At 35.0% G+C, this 18,236-nt stretch overlaps 1 protein-coding gene across 28 annotated transcripts in view; it reads right to left on the bottom strand.

The window, feature by feature from the left end:
- PTPRD (protein tyrosine phosphatase receptor type D) overlaps positions 1-18,236 on the bottom strand; it is a 2,247,062-nt gene that overhangs the window by 1,412,433 nt on the left and 816,393 nt on the right. The gene's annotated exons all lie outside the window — the stretch shown is intronic.

The raw sequence follows: 18,236 nt of genomic DNA, 5'->3' as shown, positions 1-18,236 counted from the left end.
GAGCTAACACTGCAAATGTGATTATGCTAATTACAAGAACTTCAAGTAAATGTTCAAAAGAACCACTCACTTTGTTCAAATTTTTGGCATCCTAGATGTCTAAAATTTCCAGATATGGGGAAAAATAAAGAAAATCAATTTCATTGGTGATTTCTACAAGTATTTTGGAGTAAGAGTTTTACCATAAATGATAAATAGCATTTATAAAGTAAAAGGAAAACAATTTTATTTCTTATGAAATATTCACACACTCAAAGATTTTATTTCTCAAAGGCACCTGGGAGGATAATCAAGTAAGCTGGGTATTCAAACTAAGATTTCAGGGGTTCTTATTGTTACATGGATATGCCATAGGACTTCTTGGGCGACAGGGGGAAACCAAGGCACAGGGTGTCCCAGAAAGCTTCCTCAGCCTTTGTTGAGCCCTAGACATAAGCATACACACATACACGCCCCCACCCTCCATATCACCACTCTAGGTCAACTTCTTTGTGTCCAAAACTATAATTTCATACCTCCTGGATTTGAATCCTAGTTTCTTAGATTACTCAATCAGCCCAGATTTTGGAATACTTACATACCTTCTCTGAGACTCAAATTTTACTTACAATGAATCTTTGTTGTAAAGATTAAATTATCACAAATAAATTGAGACATAATAAGTAACTAATAAACATTAGCTATTAAAACTATAAAACACATACAAATGTAAAATAGTTTCCCAAAACATTACAGTATTTTAAATATGCATGCCTTACTTGTAACTTTTTTCTACTCTACGGTCCATCTCACAGTGTAAAAACTTTAATTTCTGCTTTTCCTCTTACCAATTCTAATTACATGAAAAATAATTGAGAAACAGACGTATGAATGACAAATTTTATTCATGAACTTTGCATCAGAGAAATCAAAGGAAGAATTTAAAAAGCAGAACCTTGGGTGGGGGAAGGTATGTTGTTTTAGATGGTACCTAACAGCTGTAATTCTATGCTCTGTGTCTACCTGAGGTCTGGCATGACTAGAAGGACAGAAAATATCCTTAAATGACAAGGACATACTTAAAGTTTGTCATATGTCAAACAAGAATCCAATTTTCTAAGTAGAAGTATATGTTGAAGAGACTGTATAAACCTCTAAATAGCATTACTTCTAGGGTATAATGACTTTGTCACAGAAAGACACAGCACCAGCACAGACTTGAAATCGGCAAATAGACTCCTACTTCTACATCTCCTTGGCCACTAGGAATAGAGCCAGGACATTATAATTTAGATGAAGGTTATGTCATCTGATTTTTCTGATAGATACATATACCCCCAAATGGAAGTAAGGTAGGAGGAAACATATTAATTTTTTAAAGATCGGTTGAATTGAATAGAGCGTAGGCTAAAATGGGGAGGAAATAAGACAACAGAAATGAACAAAATAATAAAAACAAAAAAGGGGGGAAAATAAATATCCTCAACGAGAAAATGCTAAATGTGAAAACTAAAGGGTAGACAATATATTTGGTAAACTACATTTGATTAGAAACTATTTATCTGAAGGTGGCAGGATCACACAGCCACTCCATTTTATTGTTTTAATTCAGTGATTCTCTACTGGGGATGACTTACCTTCCCCCCACCCCCCAAAACATTGAACAACTGGAGATAGTTTTGGTTGTCACAACTGGAGGTGAGTATTGCTGGCATCTAGGTGCCAGGCATGCTAAGCAGCTAATAAAACACAGGACAGCCTCTCACAAGAAAGAAGTATCCAGCATCCTAGATGTCACTGGCAATTTCTACAAGTATTTTGGAGTAAGGAAGAGGAAATGGAATCATGTACTGCTGAACTAAAGCCCAACTCCTGAGGCATTTCCATACAACAATAAGAACATCAACTGTGTGCTGAGACTGACAAAACCTTCCTGATTTAGCCAGGGAGGTTTCTTTCTCAAATCACAAGATCACATCATTTGCATAGAGTGAATCTTCCAGGTAAAGGAAGATGAATCTTGGTCAAGGGTCCTGATGGAGGCTATTTTAGTTGCTAGCATCCTACTGAAATACTGACTCTCTAGCACTTAATGCAGCTACAGATTACATGTAAGGTTTTCAGATCCTAGTTCCCAAGATTTTTACACTGTACCAATCTGGACCCTGTAGGTAATTGTAATCCTGCTCTTTTTCTCAATGTTTTACAAGGTCAGAAAATATTTTAGTGGATTACAGTATTGCCCGGGAAACAAACACTCTAGAACTTGAACAACTTGGAATGCACACAAAAAATTCAAGCAAATTTTGCCCGAAATCTAAATATTCCAATGCTCAGCTCTTTGTTAACATGTGTTTTGGTACCTACATTTCTCCAGCACTGGGCCACCCACGTGCTTTGTCCTTCAGTTCATTGTCAGAGGCTGTAATAAAAGCTTCTCATGTGATGTCTGTGGCTAATGTTATGCTTTTGCTGGTTCGGTTTTTTTTTAATATATGATAACAACTTAGTGTATTCTCCATGAATACACTCCACTCCATCGTAAAAAGTGTAGTGAGGAAAATGAGAGTAAGAGGAAAGCTGTTAGAGCTACAATTGAAGTTAAGAAGGATTTTACCACTAAGCAGGAACCAGGTATCTGTGATCTCCCTACTCTGTTCCTGATGCCTAAATCCACTATTTGTAAGAGTTTGAAAAATAAAGAAGCTATCAAAGCAGCTCATGTGGCAGAAAGGGTTATGACACTGACCTCTAGGAGATCAAAAAATGAGCAAGAGATGGAAAAACTCCTCTTAGTTTGGATTAATGAAAAACAGCTGGCTGGTGATATGATTTCTGAGATGATGACTTGTGAGAAAGCCAAGGTCCTCCAGGATGATTTACGGAAGGGCACGCCTGACACTAGTGCCCAAAAGGAGGAATTGAAAGCCAGTAGAGGGTGGTCGAGAACTTTAGGACCGGGATCCATAGCGTTGCTGTGCAGGGAGAAGCTGCCAGTTCTAATTTGGAAGCAGCAAAGTTTATAAAGGAGTTTAAGGAGTTTGTGGACAGTGAAGGATGTTTCCAACAGAGTGTTCATTTGTGATGAAACAGGCCTTTATATTTTTAGGTTTTTATATTTTTAATTTTATTAATTTACATTTTTATTCACATATTATTTGTTAATATTTTACTTTAAAATCCAGTGTTATGTCCTGTTAAAATCATTTTGAAATTTTCAGTTTCTGGGACCCAGGAATAGATTAATCCAGTTTCTATTATTTTAAAGGCAAAAACTGTCTTGGAAGTCAAATGATTTGGAACTCGAAAGGAATTCCGAGACAGATTAAATTCGGATTTCAAGGTATCACTCTATCTGATTTTAGTTTTATTCTTTTAGGAAACACTGAAATCAAAGCCAGACATTATCCTATATGATATAACTTAAATGACAACTCATTTACCATTATTAAAAATTTTATTTTATATCATAATTCAATAGATTACAACAAAAATCATTTTTAAGGAAAATAAGGTGATTTAATCTTACTATTTTTAATTTATACCAAAATAAAAACCAAATTACTGTAAGAAACTAGTACATTTTGATATATTTCTATTGGTATTTATATAAAACTATATTATGTTTAGTAACTTATTACCATTCAAAGTAAACTAGTGTGTAATTTTGCCCTATTCTCATTGTGATAGCTAGAGAATGATTACTGTCATAATGCTCAGTGCATTTAATGTGTAAAATATGAATGTTTTCTGAATACTGATTTATTGGGATTTACAACCTAAAAAATAGGTCATGTTATGGATTGCCTCCAAGGATCTTCTCTGCAAAGGCCACATATCTGGGGGGAAAAATAATTTCTTAAAACAGTTTATTACTTACATGTAGATTTCTACATTTAAACAATATATTGGGAGAGGAAGGGGGAAAGGACAAAAGCATTTTGTTGTTGTTGTCATAGGTATTACAGTTTAAAACAGAGGTCCATATTTACAGCCTAACTGGAAATGGCCAAATATAAACAGCAAAGCAGAGTGTCCTGTGTTTTGACAACAATAAAAGATGTTCTCATAAAAGTAGATTTAAGTCAACAATTCACTGTGGTAGATCAGTATTTTACTCCAAAATAAATAATCACCATATGATTTAAGCTCCTTATGCCCTATAGCAATGCCATAGAGTTGCTCAAGATTTTGATAGTTCTCCTTTCCTTACGGATTGTTAGTATTTAATAAATTTAACTACATATTATATCTAGAGATACTCATAAAGTCAATATTTTATGCCATGCCTTATAAATATTGCTTTAATGTAATGTAATAAAGTTATTAACACAAGCATAAGTACATGCGTATAGAAACTGCATTTTTAAAGAAGTGTTTATTTTGCACAGCTTATTCATGTTATGTAGTACAGAATAATTGTTATGCCATTTAGGGTCAAAATTGCATGTCTCCATTTCCTAACTGTAATGGAACTATCCATGTCACATATTCGAAGTTTGTAAGCATAATCCATTGAACTTATTATAGAAGACTGTCTCCCGCCTATATCCTTTTACCCTGTCAAAGCTGTCAGAGGAACAAAAGGGAAGGCAGCAGAGTTACTGCACATTCTCCTATTACTTGTGAAGTCTTAAAATGACACTGTTTCAGTATCTTGGAAGAACTTTTGACTTCATTTTAATTTCCCTACCAATGTATGTCCCAATTTTAAGAGCATAGATACACTGATATATGATTAGTTTCAATAGCCATAATATATTCCAATGAAGAATGATATATATATATACATATATTTCATTATATATGTCATTATATATGAGATATATACAGATATATATGATATATAATATATAGATATATGTGTGTATCATATAATATATATATCAATATATACATATATATATAAAATCATCCTTTATATATATGTATATTTATAAAATCATCCTTTATATATATAAACTCATCCTTCCCTAACCCTATATATATGGTAGAAACTGAATTTAAGACATCAAATACAGCTATTATTAAATCGAATTTCTTTGTATCTGCTTGATATAAAAACCAAATGTGCTTCTGAACATAATTTAAAACAAGCTATGCATGATGGCTTTTTCCTATAATCTACACTACTTGTACTAAGGTGGGAGATTTGCTTGAGCCCAGGAGTTTAAAGCTACAGTGAAATTTTATCATGCCCCTACATTCCAACCCAGGCAACAGAGATCCTATCTCTAATAAAAGAAAATTCAAAACAAATTCATATAGAGTGCAACATATTTTACACTTATAAAAGATGAAAGATACCATAATAAATATGTAAGCATCATAAATTGTATTTGTATCAAATTTTAAGAATGAACCAGGAATTTTCATTGCAATTATGGGACAAACTGAGTGCTTTTGGAGATAGATTCTTTAAAAAGATTATTAATTTAACTCAACGTAGACCTCCTGTCTGATCCTGCAATTCCATTACTGGGCATCTATCCAGAAGGAAAAAAAACCCTTTTATTATAAAGACACTGGTACTAGACTTTTTATCGCAGCTCAATTTACAATGGCCAAAATGTGGAAACAGCCTAAATGCCTCTTAACTCAGGAATGGATTAGCAAGCTCTGGTATATGTATACCATGGAATACTGTTCAGCCACTAAAAAAAAAATGGAGATTTTGCAGCATTTGTATTAACCTGGATGGAGGTGGAACACATTTTTTTTTTTATTTATCATTATTATTTTTTTGGGGGAACAGATTATTCTTAGTGAAGCATCATAGGAATGAAGAAGCATGAATTCTATATATTCAACTTTGATATGAGGACAATTAATGACAATGACACAGTGGGGCATGGCAGAAGGGGAGAGCAGACAGAGAGAAGGAGGGAGGGAGGGAAAGGAAAAGAAAAAAAAAAGAAAAGAAAATAGTGACTAATTCTCACATAAATTGGATTTAATTTTAATCAAAGTATATTACTTCAATATTAATTTTTAATTCAACTTAGTATGTTGTTTACGATATTGCATCCTCATTTATAAGTGAAATATATTTGCAATTTCCCTTTATAATAATATATTTTTTCCAATTTTATTATCAGGTGTATCCAGATGAAGTAGAATGATTTTATAGCATTTCTTCTTTTTCTATTGCCTATAAGATTTGGCATGATCTGTTTTTTGAAATTATCTTTTATTTATAAATATTAGTTGTCTATTTTTTGAGACTTTGGGAAAAAAAATAGGAAGAAGTTAACTGAGGAATCCATACTGAACCTCAGAATCAAAGCATTCTATGACAGACATACTCTTATCTGACAATATGAATCTTACTTTTTTTGCATTATTATTACTCAATAAAAAAAGATTTTTAATTTAAAATTATTATTAAATATTATTAATTTAAAATAATATCATTTGGGTGGGCCTTAATCCAATGTGACTGGTGTCCTTCAAAGAGATCAGGACACAGCAACACACAAAAGACCACGTGAAGATACACAGAGAAGGTCTACAAGGCAGGAGAAAAGGCCCTTACAAGAAACTAACTTTGCTTTCATCTGGATTAGAACTTTCACTTCCAGAAAATGAGAGATAAAATTTTTTTTGTCTTTTATTTAAGGCACCCAGTGTGCAATACTTTTCGTATGGTAGTCGTAGCAAACTAAAACAATTGGTAATTTCCAAAGGTAAGGTTTAGTTCTATATAAAAACATGACAGGGGCTCGGTGCCTGTAGCTCAGTGGCTAGGGCTCCAGCAACATATGCTGGAGCTGGCGGGTTTGAACCCAGCCCAGTCCTGCCAAACAACAATGACAACTACAACCAAAAAATAGCCAGGCATTGTGGTAGGTGCCTATCGTCCCAGCTACTTGAGAGGCTGAGGCAAGAGAGTCGCTTAAGCCCAAGAGTTTGAGGTTGTTGTGAGCTGTGATGCCATAGCACTCTACGAGGGTGACATAGTGAGACTCTGTCTCTAAATAAATAAACAAAAATGTATTAATACACAACAGAGGTAAATTTTACTGTGCATTTTCTCCAATTTTTGCATTTAATATTTATCTTCTCTCTAATTGGCTTCCTGTATAATCAAAGATCCCTAAAATTCCCCAGCTCAAAGGGTTGCCCTTGAGTGGACACAAACTTCTCTTTCCTGCCTCTACAAACAATCTCAAAACAATCTTTTACTGACCTAAATTATTGCACAGGCTTTAATTACTGAGAATAGCTTAGTATATATCTGTCTGTGAGGATATGTGTCTAAAAAAAGTAAATATGTGTCTACAATATAGTATCTTTTTTACATAGTTGGTCTTTTGTGTGTTTTGTTTTGTTGTGATGGTGATGAGCAGGTGTGATAAACTGCCATCTTCCCTCATTGCTGGTGACAGTATAAATTGGGAAGCAATTTGCCAGCATGTATCAAAGTCTTAAAAGTATTTGTTCCCTTTTACCCAAGTATTTCATTTCTGGGAAAATCTCAAAAGGACACATTCACAGAAGCTGACAAAAACGTATGTACATCTGATAAAGTATTTTAGTATTATTTATACCATCCCCATCCCTCCAAATAATAAGCTAAATGTCTTATAATAGATTAGATAAATTATGGCTCTCCCATAGCACATAGGAAAGAGTATGCTTTTATTTGTACATCATGTTTTCAAAGACAATTTAATGGCATAAAAATAAGAAGTGAACTTTACCATTTTAAGTGAACAGATAAAGATATAAAAGGATTCTATTATATAAAATTAAATTAGCCCCCCAAATCAGAAACTCCCTTTATTTTGCTAGTTTGTTTTTCCTATTCTTCTCCTCAAACAAATATTTCCTTTTATAAGTCAGAGAGAACAATATCCAGATTAAGAAGCAGGCATGAGTCAAGCAAATATTTTAGTCAAGCCCTCTACCCTCTTACGAGAAAAAGGGAGAAAGAGGTTCCCCACAGTTACGATCTGTGAATACAACCTTGTAACTGCTTCTGTCTTGGAGTCACTTGCTTCTATTATATTCAATTGATTGACAGTGATGACATCCAATTACTCATACATCTTTTCTTTCTCATTTGGAGGATCAAACGGTAATCTTCTTTAATTCCCTATCAAAGCTATCACAAAGAATCTGACAAGATATGGGGAATAAAAGAATATTCCATGGTCTGTTCCAGTCCACTCTTATGACATATACACATTGCTGTATTGGAATGGGACAGTCTGCACCTTATTATGGCATGATCTCTAAGTGACAGTTTAGCAAATTCATAGTTTCAGAAATTAAGAACACTTTGTAAATGGCACATGGTCATAAATGCTAACTTATTCTGATGAAGAAAGACTGATGCCAGGGCACCTGGAACATTTTACCAATTATTTTTATAAACTGTGAAAAGACAGGTGAATGGCCCTTTTGGTATAGTGTCCACAGATAAAAATTTGTAAGAAAATATATAAAAATGTTTTTGGTGATTATTTCTGAGCAATTTTCTTTATCTTTCTTTTTAAAACTATTTCCACCAGGAACTTATATTTCCTTTACAAGTTATGTCCATGTCTTATTCCAGACGAGCAAGATGCAAGGCTCCTGTTCTACAAGGATGAGAAATGTGCTGGACCCACCCTGGCAAATGGACCCTGACTCTGCCTTTGCAGTGAGGTCTGCTTTGGCCAAGCCATAGTGCCCAGGATGAGATACGGGCAATACTGTAGACATCAGGAGTTAGGAGTATGAACCAAGTTACAGGGTACTGCACAGTAGCAATTTTGACTTATATGCTATTTGGGTCTTTATGATAATTAAACACTTGAAAATTGACTTTCGTCTTCACTTTCCTAAAGAACTTTTTATCGAAATTCAATTTCTATAAATGTAGAATATTTGGGGCTGGGACATACATATTTAGACATAACATATTTCAAGAATTATTACCCTACCTAAACAAGACTACACTTGGAAAAGCATAAATTTCTTTTGCTACAGTGGACAGAATAATGACTTGAGGTCACCATCTTGGAGTTCAGGTGCCCATTCTGCCATTTATTAACCTATAGTTCTTGAGAAAAATCACTCATCCTCATTAGGAATTATAATTGTCTGACTAATCTCACAGTGAATATCGAGTTCATCAATGAACTAAAGCCACCAACCAGAATAATATTTGTACTTGTAAAATGTTCTTTTATGAACTATTAGTTCTGGTCATCAGGCAACAAATTCTTCAGCTTGAAGGTGCCTTTATAATTTTAAATATTTTACAAACATTCATATAAGAGCTTAGAGGAGATGATTTTCTTAAAAAGATTCTAAGTAAATACTAAGCACTACAGTATGTCAAAGCTTTAACCTTTTTTTTGTTTCAGATTTGTGAAAATATTGTGAATCGGGAAGTCCTCGAGAAGGATTAATCATGATATCCTTCCCTTGCCTTATTCATAACATCTCATAAACACCTGATCTAAAAAAAAAATCAGAATCAATAACAACTGAAAACCAACAGTGGAATTAATGAGAAGCCACAGCAACAGAAACATTATGTTGGGTTTGTATATCATTAGTGGAATGCAGCATTAGCATATCAAGAGGAGGCAGTTTAGAAGAAGCAGGTCTCTCTTTCTGAGAACTGGACTTGAGCACTAGTTTGGAGGACTGAATGTTCCATTATCATCAGCCAATAACAGACATTTATGTATCTGTCACCCTACAAGATCAGCAACTAATTACCTTAATATCAGAATCTCATTTTCTTCTGTCTTTTTAATTTTAACCACAGATAGTTTCATCCATGAAGGTCACTTGCTTTATAGTACTGTTAACACACACATATCACCATTAATACTTGAGTTAAAATATTTCTACAAAGATGAAAGATTAGTTTTTTGTGAATTTTAATCCGTGGTTTTTGAATAGGATGGGGTCCTAAATTCTGGTTTGTCAGAAACTTTTAGGCCTTGGGCAAGTCATTTAACTTTTTTGAAATCATTTTCTTCACCATATAACAAAATAATTATATTTGCAATCTAATAATCGACTCATATCTGAATTTTTGGTGATTCTATACCTAAACTTTTTTTCACAGGAATAGTGGATAGGAGGTTCATGCAGCATCCAGAAAGAAGGATTTTCAAATTGATCTCTTGCCTTCAATTTTACCTTCATCTGAGGTGGACAGAGATGGTGAGCCAGAAGCAGCCTCCACTCACCACTCTTAAGGAGGGGATCGAAGGTTGTGGGGAGAGGTTCACCCATGGATGGGCTGGACAGAGAGAGCATTTTGAATCATCAGAAAGTGACTAGACACACATGAAGTGGGAGAGAGAGAGGCAGGGAATCCACCCACCAGGATTGGAAAGCACCTGAGAGAAGCATCCACACATGGGAAAAGGTGGGGGAGAGGTCACTCGGGCTCCACACTCCTGCAGTGGACACTAACCTGAGCTGCAAGGAGGCTTCCCCACCACAACGGCCTCCCAGCTGATCAGAGAGCTGTTTCGAGCCAGGGCAGCATCACTGCCCTGGCGAGTAGATACAATGCGTTCACAACAACTTATGGCCCCAGGTTGCTGCAATAGTCACTCTTCTGCTCATAGATACTCTCAGCCCCAGAGTCAGCCCCAGTTGACACAGGGTGGGGATTCTGCTGCAACCACCTCCCCATTAACCCTCCAGAAGAAGATGTGGGGGGAGATGGGCACTGTCACATGCACAGTGACTGGATTCTGTACAGCCTCCTCCTGCCCCCAACCAGCCACCTCTTGGGGATCCAAGCCGTGGAGAAGCATACCAGCCCTCAACATCAGCGGCTCACATCTTGTCACTTCAATAATACTGCCACTGTCACTGCCACGTGAGTAGTGCTGCAGCAGCCCCCACCATTAGACCTACACAGAGGGGAGTGTCACCCACTGTGACTGCCAAGCAGGTTGCCATGCATCTCCCTGGCCCTCGCTAGTGACAGGTGGCTCAGTGAGCTGTCAACCACTGGTGGTGGCCCTATAATTCACCCAGGCACTAGACAAAACTCTCAAACTGTCCAGGCACTTGCCAGAGTCCTGCACTTCACACCCTACTGCCAAGGTCACCAGGCCCATTCCACTTTTGGATGCATCAGCGACATATCCAGGCTCCAGCCAAGGTCAGGCCACCCACCACTGTGGAGGGAGACTTGTTGAGCACTACTTTGGAGAACTGAATGCTCCATTATCATCAACAGACCCCAGCTTGAGCTTCTAACATCAGTCTGGGGATCAACCCACTTAAATAAATTAATATCCTCCAACACTGGCTTAAATTGTGAAAATGAGAGGTAAGGGTATGATGTAGGAGAACAGCTGCATTATAGGCTCTCAGTGAATCCATCTTCCCCCATGAGTCAATCCTCCAGAGTAGAACACAGAAATGCTATTTAGGCATTTTTTTCTCTAAGTAGAGATTCCCAGCAAAGAGAATAAGCACACCACAAACCTACCAACATGGACCCGAGAAAAGAGGATTCAGATGAGAAAATATCAGCAAAAGAATTTTGGTGACATGAAAAAACAACCTGAATTGATACTGCCAAAGGGTAACAACAGATCCACAACAATGGACCCCAAGTGAAAGGAAATTGCCAAAATGTCAAAATGGAATTCATAAAATGGATGGCAAACAAGATGAATGGAATTGAAGAGAAATTTGAAAACCAACAGAAAGAAGCCAAGGAAATATTTCAGTACATAAATGAAAAATATGAAAAACTCAATAAAGCACTAGATAAAATAAGATATAAAAGAACTTAAAAAAATGGCAGAGTCATTTAGAGAATTACACAGTACAACAGAAAACTTCAACAGAGAAGACCAAGATGATGAAGAAATCTTAGAGCTTGAAGATAAGAAACAGAATGAATGCATGTTCACTCACACAAGCATGGGACTATGTGAAACAAGTCAATGTGTGAATTACAGGTACCCCTGAGAAAAGAAAATGCAAAAAGCATGGAAAACCTACTTGAATTAATTATTGAGAACTACTGTGATTTCCTGAAATTCAAACATCCAGAAATAAAGTAATGCTCAAACACTGGAAAGATTCATAGCAATTAGGATATCTCCAAGACACATAGTCATCCACCTGGCCAAAGTCAAAATGAAGGAGAAAATTCAATTGTATGACAATAGAAGTAACTAAATATACAAAACAATTACCAGTAGAGACCCCTTATAACCTAGAAAGGTTTGGGACCCATTGTTTACTCTTCCAACTAAGAATTTTGTATCCTACATAACAAAGTTTCATAAATGTTGGAGAAATAAAGATCTTTCAGACATTCAAACACTAAGTGAATTTGTAACTACTAGACAGGCTCCACGAGAAATGCTCAAAAGAGCATTATGCATGGAACAGCACAGTAGACATCAACTAGGATAAAAATGTTCAAAAGATAAAAGTCCACAACTCTCATAAAATGTCAGCACAAGAGGGAAAACAAAACAATAAGGTATCATCGAACATGATGGACAGAATAGCATCTCATATATCAGTACTAACTCTCAACATGAATGATTTTAATACCACACTCAAAAGAAAGGGACTGCCTAAATCAGGCGTCCTCAAACTGCGGCCCGCAGGCCACATGAAGCGTTGTGAATTGCATTTGTTCCCGTTTTGTTTTTTTTACTTCAAAATAAGATAGGTGCAGTGTGCATAAGAATTTGTTCATAATTTTTTTAAAAACTATAGTCCAGCCCTCCAACGGTCTGAGGGACAGTGAATTGGCCCCCTGTTTAAAAAGTTTGAGGATGCCTGGCCTAAATAGATGCAAAAACACATCCTAGGTGTTTTTGTTCTCCAAGAAACACATCTAGTACACAATAATTCATATGGACTCAAGGTGAAGCAATGGAAAACCAAATATGCAAATTCACATCCATAGTGAACAGGTGTAGCCATTCTCATATCAAATAAAACATACTTTAACAACGGTTAAAAAAAAAAAAAGGATGGGCAAAGATGATCATTATATAAAGGTAAAGGGATCAATTCAACTACACATAACAATCTTAAATATATATGTATCTAACACAGGACCTCCAAAATTCATAAAGCAAATCCTACTAGCTCTAACAAAAAAAAAAAAAGGAGCATCTTAATTGCCAGGAAACTCAACACCCCACTAATACAACGAGACAGATCATAATAACAGAAAAAACATTAGACATAAATGAGATAGGGACCTAACAGACATTTACAAAATTTTCTACCCCCAAACTACTGAATACATATTATTATAATGAGCACATGAAATATTTTCCAAGAAATGTTTATATTTCAGGCCACAAAGAAAGTCTTAGAAAAAATAAATCAAAATCATACCAATTATCTTTTTAGACTATAAGGGAATGAAACTGGAAATCAGTTCCATGAGAAACAATAAATTCTACCTAGCCATGGAAATAAACGTACTGCTAAACACTTCTTGGATCAATTATGAAATTAGGATGAAAGTCAAAATATTCCTTGGAACTAAGGGGACACAAGCTTTTGAAATCTATGTGCATCGAAAAAAGCAGTCATAGGGGGAAAGTTCATAGTGTTAAATGCCTATATCAAGACAGAAGAATCACTAACAACCTAATGTCACATCTCAAAATGTGAAAAGAACTAGAAACATCTCAAGAACTAGAAAAAGAAGAACAAGACAAAACCAAAGCCAGCAGAAGAAATAATAATAATAAAAACTCAGAGAATTAAGTAAAATGGAAACAAACAAAAACAATAGAAAAGATCAGTGAAATAAAAAGTTGTTTTTTTGAAAAGGTAAGATTGATTGACCACCTACCAGATAACCAGAAATAGTACAGAATGGAGTCAATCTCAAATCAGAAATGAGAAAAGGAGACATTACAACTTAACATTAATAGTATAAAAGTAAAAATATTATCCATAGATATTACAGAAACTTCCATGCAAATAAACTAGAAAACCAAGGGGAAATGGATTAATTCCCCAAATCACACAATTTTCAAGCCCGAATCAGGAAGAAATTGAAATTCTGAACAAACCAATAATGGACATTGAATTAAAGCAGTAACAACAAAAATCTCCCAGATAAAACAAGTTCCAGACTAGATGGATGTACAGAAGAATTCTACCAGACCTACAAAGAAAATTGGTACTCACTCCACAATATCAATAAAGAAATCCTTCAGAACTCATTCTATAAAGCCAGTATCATTTTGATACTAAAGCCATGATAGAATACAACAAAAATAAGAAGATGACTGACTAATATTCCTTATAAACGTAAATGCAAAAATCCTCAACAAAATACTGGTAAACTGAATTCAACAGCATATCAAGTGAGTTTTAATCCAAGGATGGTTCAACATATACAAATCAATAAATGTGATTCATCGCAAATACAGAAGTAAAAACAAACACCATATGATCATCTCAATAGATGCAGAAAAAGTATGCAGTAAAATCCAGCACCCTTCATGATAAAACCCCTCAACAAAACAGGCATAGAAGAAATATACCTCAAAATTATAAAAGCCATATATGACAAAGCCACAGGAATCATCATACTAAGTGGGGAAAAGTTGAAAACATTCCCCCCAAAATCTGGAACAAAACAAGGCTCTCCATTTCTATTCAACATAGTACTCATAAGTCCAGCCAGATAGGAGAGAGAAATAAATGGCTCTGAAAGTGGAAAAAAGGAGCTCAATTATCCCTGTTTAATGAGGATATGATCTGGTACCTAGAAAATCCTAAGTACTCCAGCAAAAGATTCCTAGAATTGACAAATAATTCCAGCAAAGTTCAGGATACAAAAGAGTTCAATGTATACAAATCAGTAGCATTTCTATATACTTATAACAATCAAGCTAAACATTAAAGACTCATTTACAATAGCTACAAAGAAAATAAAATATCTAGCAATATGCTAAATATTTAAATGCCCATATTTCCCAATGTTAGTTACAGATACAACACAATTTTTATCAAAATAATCACTTATATCACACAACTAGAAAAAAATAATCCCAACCTTCATTGGGAAACTACCCCAGATAGCCAAAATAATCTTAGGAAAGTACTGATTTTTTGCCTCAGGCATCACTTTACCTGTCTTAATTTACACAATTTAATTTACCTGTCTTAAATTACACTACAAGGCTATCATAACCAAACAGCATGGCATTGACATAAAACCATATGGCTATGACAAACTGATCTTTGATAAAGCAGACAACAACATACACTTGGAAAGCAAGTGCTGTTCAATAAATAAGGCTGGAAAAATTGGATATCCATGTGTAGAAAATGAAACAGGATCCCTATCTTTCATCATACACAAAAATTAATTCAAGATGAATAAAAGACCTATACGAGAAGTATAGTCAAATACGAAACTATAAACAACAAACCCACCAAAACTAGCCAAAAGACATGAACAAAATTTTTAAAACAAGATAGAAAAATGGCCTATGAACATATGAAAGAATATTCATCACTAATCATCGAGGAAATGCAAATTAAAATTACCATGAGATATCACCTTACCCCTGACCAGGATGGACATTATTAAAAAGTCAAAACAGTAGAAGCCGGCACAGACACAGAAAGAAAAGAATGCTTTTCCACACTGTTGGTGGCACTACAAATCAGTACTACTTCTAATTGGAAAACAGTATGGAGATTCCTCCAAGAAACAAATGTAGACCTACCATTTGATCCAGCAATCACACTACTGGGTATCTCCCCCAAAGAAAATAAGTCATTTAATCAAAAACACACCTGTTCTTGAATGTTTATCACAACAAAATTCACAATCACAAACATGTGGAATCAACTAAGTGCACATCATTTGATAAGGAAAATGTGTGTGTGGGGTGTGTGTGCATGTGAACACATGCTGTTTATGCTCCATGTGTTTAAATGTGTGTGTGTGTGTGTGTGTGTGAGAGAGAGAGAGAGAGAGAGAGAGAGAGATGGAGTACTACTCAACTATAAAAAGGAAAGAAATAATGTGTTTTGCAGCTACTTGAACAGAACGGGAGACCATTATCCTAAGCGTAATATCTCAGGAATGGGAAAACACCACATGTACCCTCCCCTAATTGGAAGCTAATGGGTGGACACACACAGGTACAAAGAGATGTAAAAATAATTGGAAATCAAGGAGAGAGAGGGGAGCAGAAGGGGAGGGGTTAAACCATACTTATTGGGTACAATGAACACTATTCATGTGATAAACACACCAAAAGCCCGAGCTTAAGCATTATAAAATGTATACATGTAACAAAACATTTGTACTCTCTTAATATTTTGAAATTAAAAAGAAAAAAATCCTAATAACCTCCCGCCCCCCCCCAAAAAAAACAGTATGGTAGTCCAGCAACGTTTAAGCCAATAATAAAGAAATGTGAGACCATATATTTTTTCTTTTATTTATTTATACGTAAAATATTTTTCAGACCAGTTATCTAAAGTTTAAAGTTTGTGGTTCTATATATTGTCCACTGTATAATGGCAAAATTCCTTCCAGAAACATAAGTTGGGGACCCGGTCAGGGTGTATATCTCTTGGCCAAATTTTTCATTCCTTGAAATGTTTTTCAATGGCAGAGTACTACAACTGGACTGTTACTTTGAACTCCAAAACCTAGTTCTTCTATTCTAAACAAAAAACAAAAACTTAGAATATAATAAAATTATCTTTATTCAGTCTATTTCCATTCTACCTGTTCGTGTCACTCTGTCACAAACATCCTAAAACACATCACTTACATCACTGTTTTCAACCTTATCTCATGGCACATTTGAACCTGTAGTTAAACTTCCATAGCACACTTAAATTATGTTGATCCAAAAGAAGTAAAAAATATATTTTACATATATATTATATATACTATATACTATATATATATATGTACTGTGCTTTGAATTGACCGGCACACTGGTTGAAAATCATTGACCTAGATTCACATATAAACCCCTTGGTATGGGCATTTAACAAAGCAAGCGGCTCCTGCCTTGTTCAGCAGTCTCACCTCTCCCCATTTAGCCCTATTTGCTCCAAGAAAACCAAACTGTGTGCTGCTCTCTAAATATACTATGTGCTCTTTCATTTGATTTTTTTACATTGTGTTCCTTTTTCCTGGAATTCTATTTCCTTGCTTCTCCTTGCATCTAAAACTCTACATCCTGAGTCTTCAGCACTCAGTTCATACCGTGCCCCCATCCATCCTTCTTCCAGGCTTAGTTTTATATATACATTACTAATCTTTATCTCTCTTATGTTTTACCCTATATAGGATAACACTGTATGAAATTGTTATTCACTGGTGTTTCTCTTCCAAAGGACGTGTAAGTTCCTAGACATAACAAAGTTTGCTTTTTGATTTCTCTTATGTAGCACCTAGCATAATGCTTCACACATCCCAGAAAACTTTTGTTGAATGGATAGATGTAAGAATAAGGAACACTATTAATAGTACCTCACAGCAGGAAGATGAACACGCTAGTTTAATAAATAATAAAAATGGTGACTTTCACTGGACTTTTCCCTTTCTTTAAAATTACTTTTCCCCAAAATTTTAAATTGAAAACAAAAAGAAAGATCAATATAGCATTGTAAAATACCATTTGCATTCTGTTCCCAACAATTTCTCACTTCCACTTCATAGCACACCAGACAGCAGTGCTCACTGGTTAACTAGATAATAGCCAGCTAATTCTATGCACACATTTTCTAAACAGTCAGTACATACTTTCTCCCATCATCTGGGTTGAAAGGCCTAAATTCAGGGAATCAATTTTCTAGTCATTCTCTAAAAATACTTTTTAAACTAAGCATCCATGTACAGATAGTCTTGGCATTACTGAAGAATAATTTTATAAAAACGTTAAGTTTCCACTATGAGTTCACATTTTGATTTGAAACAGATACGCTATCATGGCTGGCCTGGAAAATAGTAGAAACACTGGAACCCAAAATAGAAAACTGGAACCACTCTTATCTCTGGGATTCAGATCTTATTCTACAAAATGAGATAATCAAAATTGATTTTTTTTTTAATATTATGAGTCTAGAAGACTTTATTGGGTAGGAAAAAAACTCACAAACACTTGGTACCACTGGAAATACATACATTGTAAATTTCTGTAAAACGAAAAAGAATACCATTGGGGGTAAAAAAATAAATCACACTCTGTTAGCAAAAAGATTTTATTTTTTTTTACATTGTTTTCATTTCTTTTTTTTTATTTTTTTAT

Source organism: Nycticebus coucang, chromosome 2 (assembly GCF_027406575.1).
Source record: "Nycticebus coucang isolate mNycCou1 chromosome 2, mNycCou1.pri, whole genome shotgun sequence".
Classification (NCBI taxonomy): domain Eukaryota; kingdom Metazoa; phylum Chordata; class Mammalia; order Primates; family Lorisidae; genus Nycticebus; species Nycticebus coucang.
This window is presented reverse-complemented; position numbering and strand designations above follow the sequence as displayed.